Raw genomic sequence first — 22,606 nt, 5'->3', positions numbered from 1 at the left:
TGGTGTGGGGTGGTCCAGGGCCATGAGATCAAACTTTTTCCTCCCTGTGGGTTATTTCCTGGTGGACAGTCAGAGTGATTGTCCTTTCTCAGTTTAACTTTTTTTGGAAAACTTAAAAATTCCTTAATTTTTTATTCCTGGTACCACTACCACAATTTACAGAGCAATATGTAATGAAAAGAAAAAGAAAAAGAAAAGCCTACAAGAGATAGAAGATCTCAGGGATGTACATCTAATTGACACTACACTGTATTAGTCAATAGATGAACTTTTGTAAACTGTGGCTATGACAGCCCTGAACAAGAAGGGTTTCCTGTTTAAGTTGAAGTAACTTTTCTGACTATAGATCACCGTTCCTTCTGTGGTAGATTTTTATAGTTCCTCTAATGAATTTAGGACGATTGTCCCAAAGTAACCTGCAGCTTTCCTGACAACTCGCTCTCTCTCCTGCTAAGAATTGTAGCCCTTTTCTGCTGTTTTCTTTTTAAACCTTCTGCTACCATATCCACCACTTCCACCACCCTGGGGACTGCCTGAGCTTCTTCCACCAAAATCACCCCCTTTCATGGGTCCGTAACTTGATTGCTGTTGTCCACTATAATTTCCAAGTCATTATAGTCCCCACCACCACCATGGTAACCTCCACCAAAATTTCCTCCTTCACTGTAACCTTCATATCCTCCTCCACCACCATATCCACCACCTTGGTTTCTACATCCTGGTCGTCCACCACCGTAGCCTCATCTTCTACTGTAACCATGACTATACCATAGTCGCCACCATCACCTCCAAATCTATTCTCTCCACCATCACCGCCTCTGTAACTGCCTCTGCTGTCAGCACCACGGCCTCCTCTTCCACCAAAGTTTCCTCCATGACCAAAATTACCTCTGCCACCTCCAAAGTTTCCTCCATGACCAATAAAGTTGCCACATATACCTCCATGACCTCTCTGTGACCCAGAAGACCGCATTTCTTCTTTAGAAATGGCCCTTTTCACTTGACAATTATACCCACTAATGTGTGGTATTTCTGAACAACAAGTTTATCAATGGTGTTATGATCATCAAAAGTTACAAAAGCAAATCCTCTCTTTTTTCCCACTCTGCCTGTCATTCATGACTTCTATGGTTTCAATCTTGTCATACTTTTCAAAATAGTCTCTCAGATTATATTCTTCTCTATGTTCTTTAATACCACCAACAAAAATTTTCTTCACTGTTAAGTGGGCGCCAGGCTTCACAGAATCCTCTCTGGAAACAGTTCTTTTGGTTCCACCACACGCCCATCAACCTTGTGTGGCCGAGCACACACTGCAGCATCCACCTCCTCGACATAAGAGTAGGTCACAAAACCAAAGCCCCAGGAACATTTTGTTTGGTAATCATTACCACACAGTCTGTAAGTATGCCCCATTTCTTAAAATGTATCTCTAACTGTGGTTAAAGCTCAGACCACCAATAAACAGCTTAACTTTTCTGGTTCTTTTGGATCATGGTCCTCCTCCCTGCTGCAGTGGCAACGAACTGTACCTCACAGCCAGCAGAACCTTGTAGGTATTGCTGGTCAGGGCAAAAGGCATAGATAGACTTCAAGTAAAGTTATGACATGTGCCAATAAAAAGGAACAGACTGAATCTGTCCAATAAGACCCTGGGCTTCTGCTCTATGCTTTATGTGTGATTGTCTAAAACAAGCCTATGATATATATATATATATATATATATATATATATATATATATATGTATATTCCCCAAATTCAGAATGTCAACCCTAGGACCGAGAAACATAAAGTTAGAAAAACCCTAAGAATAAGACATATTTCCCACTTTTAAAGCTCTTGTCCTGTAGTGAAATTGGAAGGAAACAAAGGCCATTGAGTTCTATGAAGCTTTTAAAGATCAGGTGAACAATAAATCTTGGAGGTAACCCAGATAATCAATGGCCCCCAAAGCTACCCCAAGGCAGTGGCTTCTATGCCTCACAAATTCAAAAAGATAATGAAACAGTTAGTTTTTAAAAGTTTTATTATAGGCAAGAGCTCAAGAAGGAAGCAAGCAGAGTTCCTATATAGCAGAAGCAGGTCCCAGTAAAGGGTTGCCTCAGAGAACTCCCTATCTAAGATTTAATATGGCTTTACTAGGTTGAGGCATGGGTGTGAACTGGTCAACCCAACCTACAAATTGCTCGCATGCCTTTCCTTCCAAGGATCTAGAAGGAGTTTCAGGCATACCTCCTTCAAAACCAACAAGTATCTGGCTTTGCACTGCTTCCAGGCAGCTGTGCTCATAAGTCACTGTGTGAACATTGAAGAAAGATTAACACAAAACAACAACAAAAAGAAACACAAGAAAGTAGATCATGAACCAATGCCCCGAAACATTTTTAGTCTTTCTCTGGCCAAGCAGAACTAGAAATAGACCCAAAACAGTTTCATCTTCTAGCCAAACTGGTTGTCAGTGAAGCAGAGCATGAAGCAGAATTGCTCCTTCCTGAGATCCTAACCCTAAAATTCCTGGCAAGTTTCCATCTCCAGTTCTCATTACTAGCAAGTACAGCAGACCCAAGTGAACTGAGCATCACCAGAAAGCCAAGGCCACCTCACCAGTCTGTGTCTCTAACCCTGGAGAATACCCTTTCCACGTGCACCCCACTACCACAGTGGAGAAGGCGAGGATTGTAAATATATCACTAGACCTATGATAAACGATAAATGGGTGTTTATTGGGGAACAATTACACAGAAAAATACAAAGAACTGCTGGAGCATTTCCCTGCTCTGCCTGCTGGATCCACTGACCCACCAGAAAGGGGTTGCAAAGCAAAGCCATGCCTCAAGCTCCTCTCTTTCTGCTTCTGACCTCCTGAAGCCACTGGCCACCATTACAGATCCACAGACCAGACACCTACACAGTGGCTAGTAAGAGATCAAGCACATGTATACCCTGACAGATTCTAGGAACTCTGAAGTGGAGGCATGCAGGTCCCACACAGCGCTGTCCTAGCTAGTGATTCTCCAAGCAGGATTTTTCACCTAAGGACTATCTAACTGGGATTCTTTTCATGTTGAACTCCTAAAAGAAATGTTAAGACTGTAGTAGAAATGACATACAGGACCTCTCACCATCATCCCTTTCAACATTTGTGTGTGAATCCCTAATCTGAAGAGCTCACCTTTGGTTTCAAATCTGGCTCCTCTGTATTTCTCTGGCATGTGCCATTCAAAACCCAGTCTCACATTTGACAGCTAGAACTATTAAAAAGTTCATTTCCCTTGGATGTCCATGCTGTTTCTCTTTCTTTAGTATCCCCTAGGGCTTTGTACTCTCTTCCCAAAGCCAAAACATTCCCTGGAAAATTTAGCTCACTGTCATCAGTGCCAGTGGAAAGAAGTTGTTCAGCTTTTAGGTCTTTTAGGTCCTGGGCTGTGAGGTGGGAAGCCCTGTAAGGCCTTCCTGGAGCAGGGCATTTTTTTTCCTGTGACTATGCTCTTGGATAGGTAGAATTAACATAGTTGGCAATCCTGCCAAAAGCAATCTACAGATTCAACGCAATCCCCATCAAAATCCCAACACAGTTTTTCACAGACATTGAAAGAACAATACTCAACTTTATATGGAAAAATAAAAAACCCAGGATAGCCAAAACAACTCTTTACAATAAAGGATATCCTGGAGGCATCACCATCCCTGACTTCAAGCTCTACTATAGATCCATAGTTCTGAAAACAGCTTGGTATTGGCACAAAAATAGACAAGTAGACCAATGGAATCGAATTGAAAGCCCTGATATTAACCCACGCACCTATGAACACCTTATTTTTGACAGGGGTGCTAAATCTATACAATGGAAAAAAAGATAGCATCTTCAACAAATGGTGCTGGCACAATTGGATTCGGACATGCAGAAGATTGCAGATAGATCCATACCTGTCACCATGCACAAAACTTAAGTGCAAATGGATCAAAGATCTCAGCATAAATCCAGCCACACTGAATCTTCAAGAAGAGAAAGTGGGAATTACCCTTGAACAAATTGGCACAGGAGACCGCTTCCTGAACATTATGCCAGTAGCACAGACATTGAAGTCTGCAATTAATAAATGGGACCTCCTGAAACTGAGAAGCTTCTGCAAGGCAAAGGACACAGTCAGTAAGACAAAACGACCACCCACAGAATGGGAAAAGATCTTCACCGATCCCACATCTGACAGAGGGCTGATTTCCAAAATATATAAGGAGCTCAAGAAGCTAGCCACCAAAACACCAAACAATGAAATTAAAAAGTGGGGTGCAGAACTAAATAGAGAATTCTCAACAGAGGAATCTGAAATGGCTGAAAGACACTTAAGAAAGTGCTCAAAATCATTGGCCATCAGAGAAATGCAACTCAAAACAACTCTGAGATACCTCCTCACACCTGTTAGAATGCTAAAATCAAAAATACCAATGACAATCTATGCTGGAGAGGATGTGGACAAAAAGGAACACTCCTCCATTGCTGGTGGGAGTGTGAACTTGTAAGACCACTCTGGAAATCAGTATGGCGGTTGCTCAGAAAAATGGGAATCAGTCTACAAGATCCAGCCATTCCTCTCTTGGGTATATACCCAAATAATGCATGTTCATACAACAAGGACATATGTTCAACCATGTTCATAGCAGCATTATTTGTAATAGCCACAACCTAGATGTCCCTCAACTGAAGAATGGATAGAGAAAATGTGGTACATTTACACAATGGAGTACTACTCAGCAGAAAAAAAGCAATGAATCTTGAAATTTGCAGGCAAGTGGATGGAACTAGAAGAAACCATCCCGAGAGAGGTAACCCAGTCACAAAAAGACAAACATGGTATGCACTCACTCATATATGAATTTTAGACATAGAGCAAAGGATTACCAGCCTATAATCCTCTTCACCAAAGAAACTAGGAAACATGAAGGACTCTAAGGGATAAATGGACCCCAGGAATGGGAAGTGGCATGAACTCCTGAGCTAATTGGGAGCATGAGGGTAGGGGAGAGGGAGCTGCCACAATAAGAGCAGGAGAAGAGGAGTAGAGGAGAGGAAATGGAGGAGCAGAAATATTGAGTTGGGGGAAGAATAGAGGAGAGAGAGCAGGATGAGAGATACCATATCAGAGGGAGCCACTATAGGTCCAAGAAGAGATCTGGAACCAGGGAGATCTCCAGAGACCTACAAGGATGACACGATCTGACAATCCAGGCAATGGTGGAGAGGATAACCTAAAAGCCCTTCCCCTAAAATGAGATTGATGACTACTCTTTATGCCATCCTAGAGCCCTCATCCAGTGGCTGATGGAAGCAGAGACAGACATCCACAGATATACACTGAGCTGAAATCGGGAATTTAGTTGAAGAGAGGGAGGAATGAAGAGCGAAGGGGTCTGTACCAGGTTGGAGAAACCCACAGGAACAATTGGCCTGAACAAGGGAGAGCACAACGACCCCAGATGCTGTCTGGGAGGCCAGTACAAGACTGATCCAGACCCCTGAACATGGATGTCAATAAGGAGGCCTCTGTACTCCAGGGAGCCTCTGGTAGTGGATTAGTATTTTTCCCTGGTCTAAGAAGGGACTTTGAGAGCCCATCCCATGTGAAGGGTTACACTCTGGCCCTGGACACATGGGGAAGGGCCCAAGACCAGCACAGGAAGATTTGGTGGACTTTGCAGAGCCCCTGTGGAGGGCCCTACCCTGCCTGGGGAGTGGTGGGTGGATGGGATGGGGGATAGGTTGGGGGTGGGGGAAGAGGGATGGGGTTGAGGGGAGGGAGAGAGAGAAGGGACTTACATGTGAAACAAGCTTGTTCCCTAACTTGAACTAATAAAAAAAAAATGTTTTTAAAGAAAAGGAAACAGGAAGTGCCCTCCCTTTTTCCCCTTCGCTCCTCCAGCGGCAGGATGTGAGCCACCAGCAAGGAGGGACGCCAATAAGGCGTCCGATAAGATAAGTCTTATAAAATATATAGGTTTATGATAATTAAGACTGAGCTAACAGATGCGGAATCCTAGTCATTGGCCAAGCAGCATTTGAACCTAATACAAGTTTCTGTGTATTCATTTGGGCCCTAACTCGGGTGGGCAGCTGGCGTAAAGCGCACACGTGGCAGTGGGGCTCAGCAGCTTTTGGCTGAAAGATTTATTATAACAGAGTTGCCTTGAGCCCCCCCCCCAAGAAAAACCACCTTCTAATATAATCACCTCAAAATGCTGAAAAAATCAGCAAAGCATTTAATTGAAGATGATATGTGCCTATGGATAGGTATAGGTAAGGGATAGATAGATAGATAGATAGATAGATAGATAGATAGATAGATAGATAGATAGATGATAGATAGACAGACAGACAGATGTGGAAGCAGTGCTAGGGATGGAGCCCAGCACATTACACATGGCAAGCACTCTACCACTGAGCTATACTTCCCAGGCTGGCCGGTAGATGTAATATATTTAATAAGCCAACAATGGCTTGTAACATCATAGCCTGAGGCTTTTGGTCAGTCATTATGTGGTTACTGTGAGGCACAAAGTACAAAGTACAGATTTCAGGGAAATTTTAACAACAGATTTCAAGAGAAGACCACCATAATTATAATTCTCTGCTTGCTTTTATTTTTTTAAAGATTAGGTAATATTTTAAATTGAATTTACCTATAAAATTTCCATAAAATAAAAATACATGATCTCATAAAATCAAATCAGTCTTTAATTGTGATAATAAAAAATATATTTCAGTAATGGTGTCTCTGAGTTAATAGCTCCATAAAATAGAAACCATACAGCCAGTCTCTTCTACCTGGATGGCTATTTCTGCAGTTAGAAGGCAGGGCTCTTAGATACAGCTAGGCCTTGCTTGAGGAAACCTACTGGGAGGGGCTTCCCAGGGCTAAGCATTGAACCCTGTACCAACAAAAAACTGATATTAAACTAAGAAAGTTAGGAAATTCTCACATTGCGGTTAAGGTGGAGGGATAGTAAATGACTCAGGAGGTGAAAGCAATTTTTCATAGTATCATGCAGTTACTACTGATGTACAGACCAAGGAATTTACAAGTATGATGCCTAGTTGTTTTTTGGGGTTTTTTTTTCCATTATTGCATCTTAAAGCCACCAATGAAGAGATTCAACATTGTAGGTACTTTGTATTTCTAAGAGAGGCTTCTGTTCATATAAATCTCCAAGGTCACTAATGAATGAAGCCCAACATCTTCAGTATGCTACCAACACGGAGCCCTAGCATGTCCCCCCTTACTTCATATGCATCAACCTCCCCCCGGGCAAGGATATACTCACCCTCAACTATCTGTCCTTCTCTTGTGACCCTCTGAAGTCTAAAGTCCAGCCTACACATGTGGGTGGAGATACCGACAGCTCAGACAAAGCTAGGAGTTCTCTCATCTCCTATATCAGAGTCCAAATGCCATCTTTCTCCATCTCTCTGCTCCTCTACATTCCCCACACTGATGCCCTGATTTCTATGGTCTCCACAAAATGGGGATCATCTGGGCTATCTAAGCCTTGTGGTACCTATGAAGGCCGCTGGCTAGATGAGGAAGCCTTCTGTTTTAAGCCCTGAGTTGTCTGTCTAAACATCTTCCTGGCCACACTAAGCCCTCTTGAAGAAGCTGTATCTCCTACATCTGCTCAAGAACAGAGGAGGTTCTCGAGCTGGGCCATGCCTGACTCCCACGACCTCCCTCTCCCTTCCACCGTCCCTCCTTCCCTTTCCATGACTTCAGAGGATTTGGTCCCCTGAGGTGTGCTTTGTCATCACCTCCTTTCCTGATCAGCTATCCTATACTTTTTCCTTTTTTATTTAAATTAGAAACAAGCTTCTTTACATGCCAATCCCAGTTCCCTCGCCCTCCTCTCCTCCCCTGCCCTGTGCACCCCCGATTCCAACCCCTTTCTGCTCCCCAGGCAGGGTGAGGCCTTCCATAGGGGATCCACAAAATCTGTCACATCATTTGGAGCAGGGCCTAGGCCCTCCCCAGTGTGTCTAGGCTGAGAGAGTATCCCTCTATGTGGATTGGGCTCCTAAAGTCCATTCGTATACTAGGGATAAATACTGATCCACTACCAGAGACCCCATAGATTAACCAGATCTCCAAACTGACACCCTCATTCAGGGATCTGGATCAGTCCTATGCTGGTTTCCCAGCTATCAGTCTGGGGTTCATGAGCTCGCCCTTGTTCAGGTCAGCTAAAATCTGTGGGTTTCTCCAGCCTGGTCTTGATCCCTTTGCTCATCACTCCTCCCTCTCTACAACTGGATTCCCGAGTTCAGCTCAGTGTATATCTGTGGGTCTCTGCTTCTGCTTCCATCAGCTACTGGATGAAGGCTCTAGGATGGCATATAATCTCATTATAGGGAAGGGCATTTAAGGTAGCCTCCCAACTATTGCTTAGATTCTTAGTTGGGGTCATCCTTGTAGATCTCTGGACATTTCCCTAGTGCCTGATTTCTCTTTAATCCTATAATGGCTCCCTCCATTGTGGTATCTCTTTTCTTGCTCTCCTCTACTCTCCTGACTTAATCTTCCTTCTCTCTTCTGTCTTCCTTTCCACTCCCCTTCTCCCTGTCTCTTTTTTCTAACTCCCTCTACCCTCCCCCCATGCTACCAATTAGCTTAAGAGATCTTGCCCCTTTCCCCTTCTCTGGGGGACCATGTATGTCTTCTCTTAGGATCCTCCTTGTTTCCTAGTTTTTCTGGCAGTATGGATTGTAGGCTGCTACTCCTTTGCTCTAGGTCTAAAATCCATATATAAGTGAGTACATACTATTTTTTGGCTTTTTGTGACTGGGTTGTCTCACTCAGGATGATTTCTTCTAGTTACATCCATTTGCCTGCGAATTTCAAGATTTCATTGTTTTTTTGTTTGTTTGTTTGTTTTTGATTTTCCCTCTGAGTAGTACTCCATTGTGTAAAAGTGCCACATTTTCTCTATCCATTCTTCAGTTGAGGGGCATCTAGGTTGCTTCCAGGTTCAGGCTATTACAAATAGTGCTGTTATGAACATAGCTGAACAAATGTCCTTGATTATGAATGTGCATCTTTTGGGTATATTCCTAAGAGTAGAATTGCTGGATCTTGTAGTAGACTGATTCCCATTTTCCCAGGGAACCACAATACTGATTTCCAAAGTGGCTGTACAAGTTGGCACTCCCACCAGCAGTCTAACTTACATTACCAAAACTATCTCTTTATGTATGTCTGTACTTTGTTTTTACTCTTTTTACTCTTTTGGCTTTTTGTAGGGGAGCCCACCATCCAGCAACCAAATAAGTCACATGGAGGCTTATTCTTAGTTATGAATGCCCTGCCTTAGCTTGGTTTGATGCTAAACAGCTTTTCCTACCCCATCTACCTTTTATCTCTGGACTTTTATGTTTCTTACTTCTGTGTATCTTACTTTCCTTCTTAATCCATGGCTGGCTGAGTGGCTGGGTGGCTGGCCCCTGATGTCCTCCTCTCCTTGTTCTCTTGCTGCTCCTTTTCTTCATTTCTCCTTCCTTTTGCACTCTGTGCCGGCCAGCCCTGACTCTCCTTGCTCCTGCCTCACTATTGGACAGCTCTTCATTAGACCAACAGGTGTTTTAGACAGGCAAAGTACCACAGCTTCACAGAGTTAAACAAATGCAGTATAAACAAAAGTCACAGGCCTTCAAATAATATTCTACTACGTATGTCTCTCGACCTTATACACGTTACATCTCTTTAGTTAATTTCTTTTCTGAATCTGGTAACAAGGAAAATTATAACTATAAAGTCTTCAACTCCATCAGAGACCTGAAAAGGGAATAATATTACCTGAGTAAGCAGGAAGTACAAACAAGCAACTTCCCAAAAATGTGAGAAATGACAAAAACAGCTGGCTTCCTGGACAGTCACCCAAGGTTCCTCTGCAAAATTGGGGCATCAATCTTTGGTCTACACACCTAGCATATCTGACAAACTTTTCTGTGAAGCAGGATATTCCGAAGGGCTGTCCTACTTCGTCTTGGCAAAGTTTGGAAGTCCTTGTTTTTGTGTCCTACGAGCATATTGTCAGCAGTCGAGGCAAGAGCACTTTCTTGCCCAGTGGCTAACTTTTGCCACAGAAAAGTAAACTTCCTATGGATTTTCTTCAATGTCCATCATATTCTCTGAAGTAGACTGGTGCTGCCAGGAAAAGCATGTCTCATTGTCATAAAAAAAAAAACTTTAAAAAGAACCTATGTTATTAAAATATTTTCTCCATTTTTATTTAAATTACAAATAAGATTATTTTACATGTCACTCCCAGTTCCCTCTCCCACCCCTCCTCCCCTGCCCCCCCAACTAACACCCTACCTATCCAAAACCCTTTCTGCTCCCCAGGGAGAGTGAGGCCTTCCATAGGGAGTCTTCAGAGTCTGTCACACCCTTTGGGATAGGGTTTAGGACCAGCCTAAACCCTATCTGTGTCTTGGCTCAAGAAGTATTCCTCTATGTGAAATGGGCTCCCAAGTCCATTCCTATGCTAGGGATAATTACTGATCTACTACAAGAGGTCCCATAGATTTCCAAGGTCTCCTCACTGACACCCACATTCAGGATCAGTCCTATGCTGGTTTCCCAGCTATCAGTCTGGGGACCAAAAGCTCTCCCTTGTTCAGGTCAGCTGTTTCTGTGGGTTTCACCAGCCTGGTCTTGACCCCTTTGCTCATCACTCCTTCTTCTCTGCAACTGGTTTCCAGTTCAGTTCAGTGTTGAGCTATGGCTGTCTGCTTCTACTTCCATCAGCTGCTGGATGAAGGCTATAGGATGGCATATGAGTTAGTCATTAATCTCATTATCAGGGGAGGGATTTAAGGTAGCCTCTCCTCTGTTGCTTAGATTGTTAGCTGGTGTCATCATTGTAGATCTACAGACATTTCCCTAGTGCCTGATTTCTCTGTAAACCTATAATGGCTCCCTCTATTACGGTATCTCTTACCTTGCTCTCCTATATTCTTCCCACAACTCAACCTTCCTGCTCTCTCATGCCCTCCTCTCCCTTCCTCTTCTCCCCCTTCTCAATCTCCTAGCTCCCTCTACCCTCTCCCCATGCTCCCAATTTTCTCAGGAGATCTTGCCCCTTTCTGCTTCTCTGGGGGACCATGTATGGCTCTCATTTTTATTTTATTTTATTATTTATTATATATACATCATTCCACTTCCATGTATATCTGCACATCAGAAGAGGGCACCAGATCTCATAACGGATGGTTGTGAGCCACCATGTCATTGCCGGAAATCGAAATCAGGACCTTTGAAAGAGCAGTCGGTCCTCTTAACCTCTGAGCCATCTCTCCAGCCCAGAAAATACAAGAAGCCTACAAACATCATATAGACTGAACCAAAAATAAAGGTCTCCATGCCACATAATAATCTAAACACCAAATATAAAGAATAAAGAGAACATATTAAGAGCAGCAAAGGAAAAAGTTCAAGTAACTTATAAAGGCAAACCTATCAGAATTACACCTGACTTTTCCATGGAAACTCTGAAAGCCAGAAAGTCCAGATAGATATTCTACCCATACTAAGAGACCATGGATGCCAGCCCAGACTACTATACTCAGCAAAGCTTTCAATCAATACAGATGGAGAAAACAAGATATTCCATGACAAAATCAGATTCAAACAATACATATCCACCAATCCAGCCCTACAGAAAGTTCTGGAAGGAAAACTGTAACCCAAGGAAGTTAACTACAACCAGAAAAATATAGACAATAGATAATCCCACTCTACTAACAGCGAAAAAGAAAAAGTGATAGAATCCCACACATAATCTTACCACTATCACCAAATCAAAAACAAACAAGAATGAACAATCAATGGTCATTAATATCCATCCACATTAATGGTCTTAACTTGCCTATAAAAAGACACAGAGTAGTAGAATGGATAAGAAGACAGAATCCATCCTTCTGCTGCATACAAGAAATACACCTCAACTTCCAAGACAGACGGTACCTAAGAATTAAAGGTTGGGGAAAGATTTTCCAATCAAATGGACCCAAGAAACAAGCGGGGGTAGCAATCCTAATATCCAACAAATTGGACTTTAAACTAAAATCAATCAAAAGAGATGAATGAGATCACTTCCCACTCATCACAGGAGAAATCCATCAGGATGAAGTCTCAATTCTGAACATTTATGCCCCAAATACAAAGGCATCCACATTTGTAAAAGAAACATTACTAAAACTCAAATCACACATAAAACCACACACACTTATAGTGGGAGATATCAACACCCCACTCTCACCACTGGACAGGACACTAGACAGAAACTTAACAAAGAAACAAAGAACTAATAGAAGTATGGTGCAATTGGACTTAACAGATATCTATAGAACATTCCATGCAAATACAAAACAATTTACCTTCTTCTCAGCACCACATGGAACCTTCTCTAAAATCGACCATAAACTTGGCAACATAGCAAACCTCAACAGGTACAAAAAAAATTGAAATAACTTCCTGTATCTTATCAGACCACCATGCTTTAAACTTAGAATTCAACAGCAACACGAATTACAGAAAACCTACAAACTCATGGAAATTAAGTAACACCCAATTGCACAATTCCTGGGTCAAGGAAGAAATAAAAAAAGAAATTAAAGATTTCCTAGAATTCAATGAGAATGCAGACACAACATACCCAAACTTATAGGACATTTGAAAGCAGTGCTAAGAGCAAAGTTCATAGCTCTAAGTGCCCACATTAAGAAACAGGAGATAATCACACTAGAGAATTAACAGCATAACTAAAAGCTTTAGAAAAAAAGAAGCCAATACACCCCAGAGGAGCAGACACCAGGAAATAATCAAATTGAGGGCTGAAATCAATAAAAAGGAAACTAGGAGAACAATCTAGAAGAACCAATGAAGAGTTGGTTCTTCGAGAAAATCAACATGACAGACAAACATTTATCCACACTTACCAAACAGCAGAGAGTGAACATGCAAATTAATAAAATCAGGAAAGGAAAGGGGGACATAACAACAGACACAGAGGAAATCCAGAGAATCATCAGGTCATACTTTGAAAAAGTATATTCCTCAAAATTCAAAAATCTAAAGGAAATGGGCAATATTCTGGACAGATCAAAGAGCTTACAGTAGTCTTTTTGGAGAGATTAACAACAAATATCCTGAAAGCAAGGGGATTCAATTTATAAAGAGAACCAAGTGGATCCTTCCTCACATTGTTCAGGGAACACCAATATCTGGAGCCCCTACATTCTATACTAATGCAAATAAATCAGGAAAGGTTCACTTTCTGCCCATAATTTGTCAATTTCATCATTAGTGAAAGGTACTACAATTCCTGCAGGCTCTATTCCTGCTAATTGATGAAGTCTCAATATTCCTTTTAGAATCAATGCAGAGATCTTTTCTACATAAGTTTTAAATTTTTTACTCTCTTTATGTGGTAAAAAGACTCATTCTAAGATAGTGTCTTCCCTCTGCATTAATATTCCTGTATAAGAATGCTTAGAGGATAAAAATAACCAAAACGTAATCAACCTTTGGATCCAAATGATCCATATGTCATCTTGTAATGTCCTTTCCACCAAAGCTAATTCTCTCTCAGCTTCAGTTGATAATTCTCCTGGACTATTTAAGTCCTTGTCACCTTCTAAGGTTTTGAACAAACTATTCAGTTCATTTTTTTCTATTCCAATTGTGGGCCTTAGATAGGAAATGTCTCCTAGCAATCTTTGAAGGACATTAAGATTCAGCAATCAATCAATTGGGTCCAATTTTCTGTAGACCAATTTTATATCCTAAATAATTAGTATAATCTCCTCTTTGTATTTTTTCAGGAGCAATTTGTAATCCCCAACAAGGCAAATTTTTATTTACTTCTTCAAATGTTCTTTCTAAAGTATCTGCATTTGAGTCAGCTAATAAAATATTGTCCATATAATGGTAATTGCTTAGATATTATTTCCAATGGCTGACTTAAAAAATATTGGCACAGGGTGGGACTATTTGACATTCCCTGTGGGTGAAACTTCCATTGATATCTCTTAACAGGCAGAGAAATATAAGTAGGCACCATGGAGGCAAATTTTTCTCTGTCCTTTTCTTATAAAAGTATACCGAAGAAACAATCTTTTAAATCAATAACTATGAGAGGCCATCTTTTAGGCAATAGAGAAGGCAAAGTAATTCCAGACTGTAGAGAGCCCATTGGCTGAATCACCTTATTAACAGCTCTTAGATCTGTTACCATTCTCCATTTTCCAGATTTCGTTTTAATAATAAATATAGGAGAATTCCAAGGGCTGGTTGATTCTTCAATATGCTGAGTATTTAGTTGCTCCTGTACCAGCTGTTCTAAGATCTCAGTTTCTGAGTTAAGGGTCATTGCTTAGACATACAGGTTTATCTGTCAACCATTTTAAAGGTAGAGCTGCTGGTGCCTTTGAAAGATCAGCAGCTGTTGTGCCTGCACAATCTGAATGGCCAGTTACTGTTCCTTATAATACCTTCTGATATTTTTCCCAGAAACATACATTCATTTACAGTTTGTTTCTGAGATTGGAGGAATGTTAATCTGAGTACTCCATTGCTGTAACAAATCATGTCCCCATAAATTCATTGCTATGTTAGTCACATATGGCTTTAATTTTTCTCTCTGTCTTTCTGGCCCTATATACTCAACCCATCTCGCACTGTTTTACCTGAGATAAAGTCCCAATCCCTAAAAGCTGAACATTTACTTCCAGAAGTAGCCAATTTGTATGCCAAGATTATGGTGTAATTATTTTGACACCCACACATGTGTCTATCTGACCTTCAATGACAACATCATTTATTCATATTTTTAACTTTGGTCTTTGTTCATTTATAGAAGTTTGCAAAAATATTTGCTTTATAGCTTCTCCTGAATTTTTTGTTATTTCTTCTAAAGCTTTTCTATCATCCAGAGCTGTATGGTTTATTATAATAGGCATTAGGTTCTTTAATTGCTCTGAGAAGGAGTTTCTCCACAGTTATAAGAAAACAACTGAACCAAATTTGGCTTTGGGGTCTGTGAGAGGCCCCTCGAGGCATTTCCTGACAGCAAAGGGTTACCTTGACTGTCCCGGTTTAACCTACATTCATTTGTCTAATGCCTGCCTTTGCCACACCTTCTGCATAATCCAGAAGGGAGAGGTGTTCTGTTTGAATTACGCTTAGAAAAAAACATTGTTTCTAGGAACACCCTGCCTACAATCCCTTTTTAAGTCACCTTGTTTTCCATAAGTGAAACTTTTGGCATTTCAATTTTTCTTCAAGCCTCTGGAAATCACCTCTCCTATCCAGGCATCATGATGGTCATGAGATTCTACTGCATCTTGGACCCATTCCTCCAAGGGTGGTGATCTTGCCTACACAGTCTAATTACCCTTTTGCATTGTGCATTAGCATTTTCAAAAGCCAGAGATTCAATTATTATTTGTCTAGCTTCTGAATCTGGATCATTCTATTTACTGCTGAAGTAAGTCTTTGTAAGGAAACCATAAAGACTTCCTTTGGGTCCTGTATAACTTTAGCAAATGACTCAATTTTCTTTTCTACTTTTCTAATTCTGTCCCAAGCATTCATAGTTACTGTCTGGCATAAATTCAGTGTGTGGTCATCAAATAGAGATTGCCTTTGTACATCAACATAGTCTCCCTCTCCAAGAAGTTGGTCTTGGGAGATTTCCATACCTCCAACTCTACTTATTGGTCAATAATCTTAGCTTCATCTTTCTATCAGGTCTTCCATTGTAATGGAGGACCATGCTCCAAGAAGGTTTTAACCAAGTCTCTCTACTCTCTAAGAATAATTCTATTACAAAGTGACCAAGAGTTCAACATCTGCTTCACAAAAGGTGAATGCATGCCATACGAGACTATCACTTCCTTGAATTCCTTAGATCTAGCATTTCCACAGGAGTCTATTTAACTCTTGCACAGCCGTGGGGATGTCTATCATCTGGCGGTTGTTCCTCTAAGGTGACTGCATAAACTAAAGTTGGTTGTTTGGAAGCCTTAGACGCTTCCTCTTTAACCTTAGAATGCAACCCTGACATTGGTTCTCCTTTAAATTCCTCTGTCTGGGTCTGAATATCTCTATCTTATTTTTTATTAATTTTTATTAAGTTTTTCTAAAACTTGTATCTTAGCACTCATATTAACCATTTGTGTGATAAAACACAAATGATAAAACTGATGTTTATAACTGACATTATGTAAGTCCCATCTAAATTAGTTATCATCTCATTTAATTGTTCCATTGTCAAACCGTCCAGCGTAGTATTATACAGAGACCTAAATCCCTCCATTGTAATAGTGCTTCTCCTTTTTTAATATGGGAAAAACTCTCTCTTTTAACTAATTCCTCCATTTAAGAATCCCAATTGTCTTACTAAATCTGCTGACAATGATAGTGAACTGTGAGACATAGCATGTCTGAGCAGAGAACACAGGTGGTGAACAGCCTGACTGAAGACAGCCACAGCTGCTAGTGTGAAGCTGGGAGCTGAGAGTGGCAGCCTGAGGAGGGGGGGTCTAAGGGAAGCCCGAAACCCATGGAGGAGAGGGGAAGGGGAAGGGGAGGGAAAGAGATAGAGACAGCTATCTGAGAAACACACATGGGATTGTGGGGAAGACTGACATGTGGTGGGAGCTGCCTGGAAGCAGAACCAACTAGTTTAGGGTGGGTAAGTCCTGTGGCATTTGGAACCTGGGTGCTTCTGGAGTTTGGGTGGCAGATGGAGACTGTTTCAGAGAGGCTACAACAGGAAAATCCCAAATTCACTCAGAAGCTTGGGGAAAAAGAAAACCTAGCCAGGTGGGGCAGTGACTCTGGTGGGAGCCCCAAGTGAGTTCCAGCCTGTATTGGTGGCTGCAAAGCCACAGGCAATCAGCTTTTTCATGAATTCATGTCTTTGAATTGGGCGCCAATGTGTAACACAAGTTCTAATTGGTCTTAGTAATAAAAACCTGAAGTCAGATACCAGGGGGTGGAAGCTGAAAGATCAGAGAAGCAGAGCAGCCATCCAGGAAATCCTCAGACGGAAGAGACAAAGTTCCTGTCTCATCTTGCCTATATTCCTCTCTCCACCCAGTCAGCTCACTTCCTGTCTGTCTGTACAGACCTCCAGACCAGCTCCGCCCTCTGATCTTCAGGCAAGCTTTGTTACAGTATAAACAAGATACCACCACAGGTAGCCCTTGTATCTCTGAGGATTTGACAGCAACTCTATCACAGTTCTCAAGCAGGCTTCCATTAAAGGAACCCTTGGCTCTGAGAGTGTTCAACTCATCTTTAGACCTAGGAAGTTAAGATTTTCTTAGTCCTGGGCAGCATTTAGCATTGTAGCTTCAGGGCCTGGGATGTCTGAGACCTTTGACCTCTAAGATCTTTGGCCTCACAACTCTCTGAAATTCTTTTTGAGAACAAGGTTTCAATTTCTCTTCTTGGCTCTTTAGAGCCTTCTGTCCTTTTTCAGACTTGGTTACTAACCTTTCTCTGCTTCCACAATGCCTTTTGCCCCTGCCCTAGATAGCTGCTCCTTCAAACTGTTCAGCTGCCTGTTAGTGCTTTGGCTGCTTTCATAGATGGTGCCATTTGGGAGGCAGCCATGCCCACTCTTTGCTGCTGCTGCTGCTGCTGCTGCTGCTGCTGCTGCTGCTGCTGCTGCTGCTGCTGCTTCTATTGACATTGGCCCAAAACACTATGGTTCTCTCCCTTTTACAGCTGTGCAACAAACATTCACCACTTTTGCAGATCTTTCTGCCACTCACTCAACTCTGATTCTTCTTCAGCTTGAAACAGCTGGCTGCCTCACTGCTTCGCCACTCACCCTGCCTCGTGCTTAGACGTCAATACTGCTGCTTCTCTACTGCCTCTGCCATCAATACTGCTCTACTGTCTCTGGTACTTCTTTTTCCCCTTCCAGCTTAGCCCGCTTTGATAAAGGTGGGCAAGAAAAGACTATACAAGAGAAGCCATATGCTGGAGCGGCAGCATGGGAGACAATCTCCTAGCAGTATCACAAAATGAGCTAACTGCCTGCTTAAGTAGCCTGAGAAGGTGTGCTTGCAAATAAAGGTCTATGTTTCTACCCATCATGGCAATGTCCCTTTTGCATGGGGCACGGTAGCGCCTCTGTCAAGCCATCAGAAAAAAGTGTTCCCCCTTTGGTCTAGGTCACTAGTTCTCAACCTGTGGGTCTTGACCCCTTTGGGAGTCAAATGACCCTTTCACAGGGGTCACCTAAAACCAGAAAACACAGATATTAACATTACAATTCACAATACAGTTAGCAAGTAGCAATGAAAATGATTCTATAGTTGGGGGTCACAACAACATGAAGAACTATATTCAAGGGTCACAGCATTAGTAAGGTTGAGAACCACTGCTCTAGTGCAAGTCCTCGTAGGCTCATCTAGAGTCCACCATGGCTGTGACAACAAATGTCCAGTACAAACTGAAACAGTCCTGGCTGGGACTTTACCATCAGGCGTCAACACAAACAACTACCATCAAAGTTCAGTTTTGAACACTCCACAGAGTGTTCAAAATCAAAAGGACCATATGAGTAATCCAGATAGTTTTTGACTAACAATTATTTTGTTCAAGAGAGTCAGAGATGTAGCTACAAAAAAAAAATCCAAGAAATAAGTAGTAGAAGTGTCCAACCCCAACCCCATCATTGTTTGGTTTGTTTGTTCGTTTGCTTGCTTGCTTTTCAGGAATAGAAACGTCAGAAGGAATGCTTACGTTAAGTACTTAAAGAACTTATCAGTAGGGTTACTGAAATTGCTCAGTGAGTACAGGCACCTACTGCCAAGCCTGAGGACCTGAATTCTATCTCCAGATCCCATGTGATAGACCAACTTCTGCTATTTATCCTCTGCCTCCACATGCACACTGTGACATCCCAAGAGTAAATAAATAATGTAAAAGAATTTTTTTAATTATCATTAATACAAATACTGAATCAATATATTTTAACAATGCTTCAACATTATCTAATACTTTCCCAGTGCCCCAGACACAGGTGGGTCCCTCTCATCTTTTCATTCCCAAATCAGCATGTGAATTTAATTCAATTCAACAAAAATCCCTCAAGAACTTTTGTGTATACATTCAAGCTGATCCCATACCAATAATGGAAAGACAAAGGAGCTAAGGCTGTCAAACAACTATGAGTTGTTTGACATGAAAGAGTTGAGGACAGAACTGACAGAATGAGTTGGAAGACACCCACAACACAGAGTGGATAATTGCTCTCTAGCTGCAGCAAACAATTACCAGCTAGATACTAGCAGCAAAGGGGAGAGAAGAAACACCTGCCAGTAGAGCAGAACAGATTCAAAACTAGACCCTCACAGTCATAGCCATTTGATCAAAGACCTGGGGCAGTCCAAGGGAAAGGTTGGTTTTAACCAGTGCTGCTAGAACAATTGGATACTCACAGTCAAAACTGAAACCTGATGGAAAAAATGAACTGAAATATATTGTAACTATAAATGCAAAATGTCACTCTGAAAAACTTTTAAAAGTCATAAGGAGAAATCCTGAAGCCAAAATCAATCCATGAAAACCAAAACTGATTAACTGGGCTTCATCAAACTTATGCTACTCAACAAAAGACAGTTAAGAAAACAAAAATGTATTACCATGGACTTGAAGAAATTATCACATATTCTCTTTGTTACAAAGGACTTGTATCCAGAAAATACAATTAACTACAATAAATTTTTTAAATGGGCACAAAGATTAAACAAATATATCACCAGTGAGAGTGTGTGGCTGACAAAGAAGCCTCAGCACCATTCTACATCTTGAAAATATAAAACTGGATGAGCCTACACATGATACATTATTAGAAAGTGGAAGAAGAGAGGAAAAACTAACTGTACTATATTCTAATGAGTGTGTGAAGCACCTAGAACTCATCTATTGAGCTCCCGGAAAGTGGCAATATCTTATAAACCTTGCAAACTTGAACACACTGACCATAGGACCCAACAACTGATATATTTATCCAACATAAAGGCAAACCCATGCTCACACAGAAATCAGTACAGGAGTGTTCATAGTAAATTGCCTGTAGTTTCCAAAAGCTGGAAAGCACCAGTTGTCCATCAACCAGCAAAGGAATAAATAAAGTGAGATGCCATCCATGATGGAATAAATCTTAGCAACAAAAAGCTGTGCATGCATGTAGCAACATGCAAGAATCTCCAATGCATTCTGCCAAGGGAGAGGAGCAAGATTTCAAAAGTTACATATTGTAAATCTTCCTAAATGTAACACTGTGGAATAGACAAAGTTACAGGCAGTTCAAACAAGTGAGTAGCTGCCAGTTGCCACAAAGGGGAGGAACTACCACAAGTAACCTTAAGAGAGCAGTGGTTATGCTGAGTTGAGTATGGGGGTCATCATGTGACTGTATTTGTCACAGAACTGAGAATTATAAAAGGAGTATGTATTTTTCCCTCAATATATTTGACTTTAAAAACATAGGGATATCATCAATGCAAGTTAATAGGACCTCTCTTACTGTAGAGTATGAAACAAAGGAATGGCAGTAAGGACTTAAGCGATTATGCCGCAGGTACTGCCCACACTGCTCCTGGTAATGTTGCAATACACAGCTCAAAGCTCTGCAACCTCTCCAAAAGCAGCATCTGAGGCTCACCAGACAGGAGTCAGACTCACATACATATAAAGGTTTCCATCCCAGTCTCTATAATATTTCTTGATTTTAGCAATTATTTGTTTAGAACTAGAAAAAAGACAGAAGTAGACCAGTGCTGAGAAAGAATCTTGCAGAATAATCAACTCCACTCAATAAAAGAATCTGAGACCCAGTGTTCAGATTGAGATTATATACCTTTGTTTTTCATCCTGTTTTTATAGTGTTTAAACAAGGATTTTTTTTAAAGCCCTGACTTTTAAAAGGTCACATTGTGCAACATTTTTCTAAATCTTTGTCTGGTCTCACAACAAGGTAAGTTTCCTTAATGCTGCTACAAACCAGGTAAAAGGCATGCCGAGGTGAAAGTTAAATAAAAAACCTATCTCAAATAGCATTTTTAAAAGGCAAACATCAACCTTGTAAGCATTAAAAGCACGTTCTAAAATCCATTCTGATGACAGTTTAAGAAAGCCGCTTTTATGTGCTAGGAGCCTGGCTCTGCAAGGTCTTTTAAATGCCAGTGTTTACCTAAAAATGCAGGCGAGGACCAGAATCTGGCCTTGAAGAGGCGCCTTTTGACTGCACACAGTGAACCCAATCTTTAACCAATAAATTGTTCTACACCTTTGTCTCTGCCAAGAGAGGCAGAGGTCTGCTCTCACAAGAACGCACAAGCCTCTTTAAAGTCAGGTAGCTTTTGACTCTGCACCTCTGTACTTGTTGGTTTAGACTCTGAGTGACAATGCACATCACTGGTGTTATGGGGGGGTTGTGCTGTCATCTGTGCTACTGATTGTACTTTGACTTAGATCAAAGTCGAAAGCTTCTAGAAAGACACACAGACCACAATGTGACAAATAGCATGCCATGTTTGACACGGCAAACAATAAATTACTTTCATCAACCTGATTAAGAATCCCATGTTTTCAATGCTAATTCTGATGTCTGAAATGATAGAACTTTCTACATTCTCAAACAAGGAGTTTCAAATACGAAGGAAAAGACATAAATAGAGCTCACATACCACAAGTTCTGAAATTCCTACTGTTCAAAGAACTGCGGTTTCAACCTGCTATTGTACAAAGCTCATTGTAAAGCTTAAGTTGAATAGTACACATTCAAATCAAACATGCGGACACACCACTATTTTCTTGGTTGGAAATAATTTGTGGTGTATATCTCCCAGACCAGACTACATCACCAGCTTTGCCAATGTCTAACAATGCTGCTACAACCAGCCTCATGAGCCTCAACAAGAGGTGCTCTCCACAAGGAACAGCGTCAGACAGAGCAGGGACGGAAGTCACTTCACCTGGACTGTCACACTCTGACAAGAATGCCACAATCAGCACATACTCATCTCCTGCTGAATGCATTACTTATGATCTCACTCACTCCTTACAAAACTCTGCAAGATGAGAATTGTTTCTTCATTTTCTAGGTGAAGAAACTGAAACATAAACAACTTCCCCAAGATGTCACACATCGAATAAGTGATCCAGTCTGGATTTGAACCCCTCTCCCCATCTCTCTTCTTTCTTCTTTGTGGTACTAAAGATAGAAACTGGGGCCTTGCAAATGCTAGACAAACATTTTACCACTGAGCTACACCACCACCCCTTGTCTGTTTATTTGTACAACCCATATTATACTATGACAGCATCTTCTTTTAACATATGCATTAGAATATACATTTATAACCATAGAACCAAAATAGACAAATAGCAAGCTGGGGTCCCAGAGTCATTGGCCCATCTTTTCTTTCTAATTGAGCTAATGAGTGACAAAGGAGAAAAGTATGTAAGAAACCCTGTGCAAATGCCAACCATAGAAATGGAAAAAAAAGAAAAAGAAAAAAGAAATGAAAAAGAA

At 41.2% G+C, this 22,606-nt stretch overlaps 1 pseudogene; it reads right to left on the bottom strand.

Moving 5' to 3' along the window:
* Window positions 1-450: 450 nt before the first annotated feature.
* On the bottom strand, window positions 451-22,110 carry LOC113836985 (annotated as a pseudogene).
* Window positions 22,111-22,606: the final 496 nt, after the last annotated feature.

This window comes from Cricetulus griseus, chromosome 8 (genome assembly GCF_003668045.3).
Source record: "Cricetulus griseus strain 17A/GY chromosome 8, alternate assembly CriGri-PICRH-1.0, whole genome shotgun sequence".
NCBI lineage: Eukaryota > Metazoa > Chordata > Mammalia > Rodentia > Cricetidae > Cricetulus > Cricetulus griseus.
This window is presented reverse-complemented; position numbering and strand designations above follow the sequence as displayed.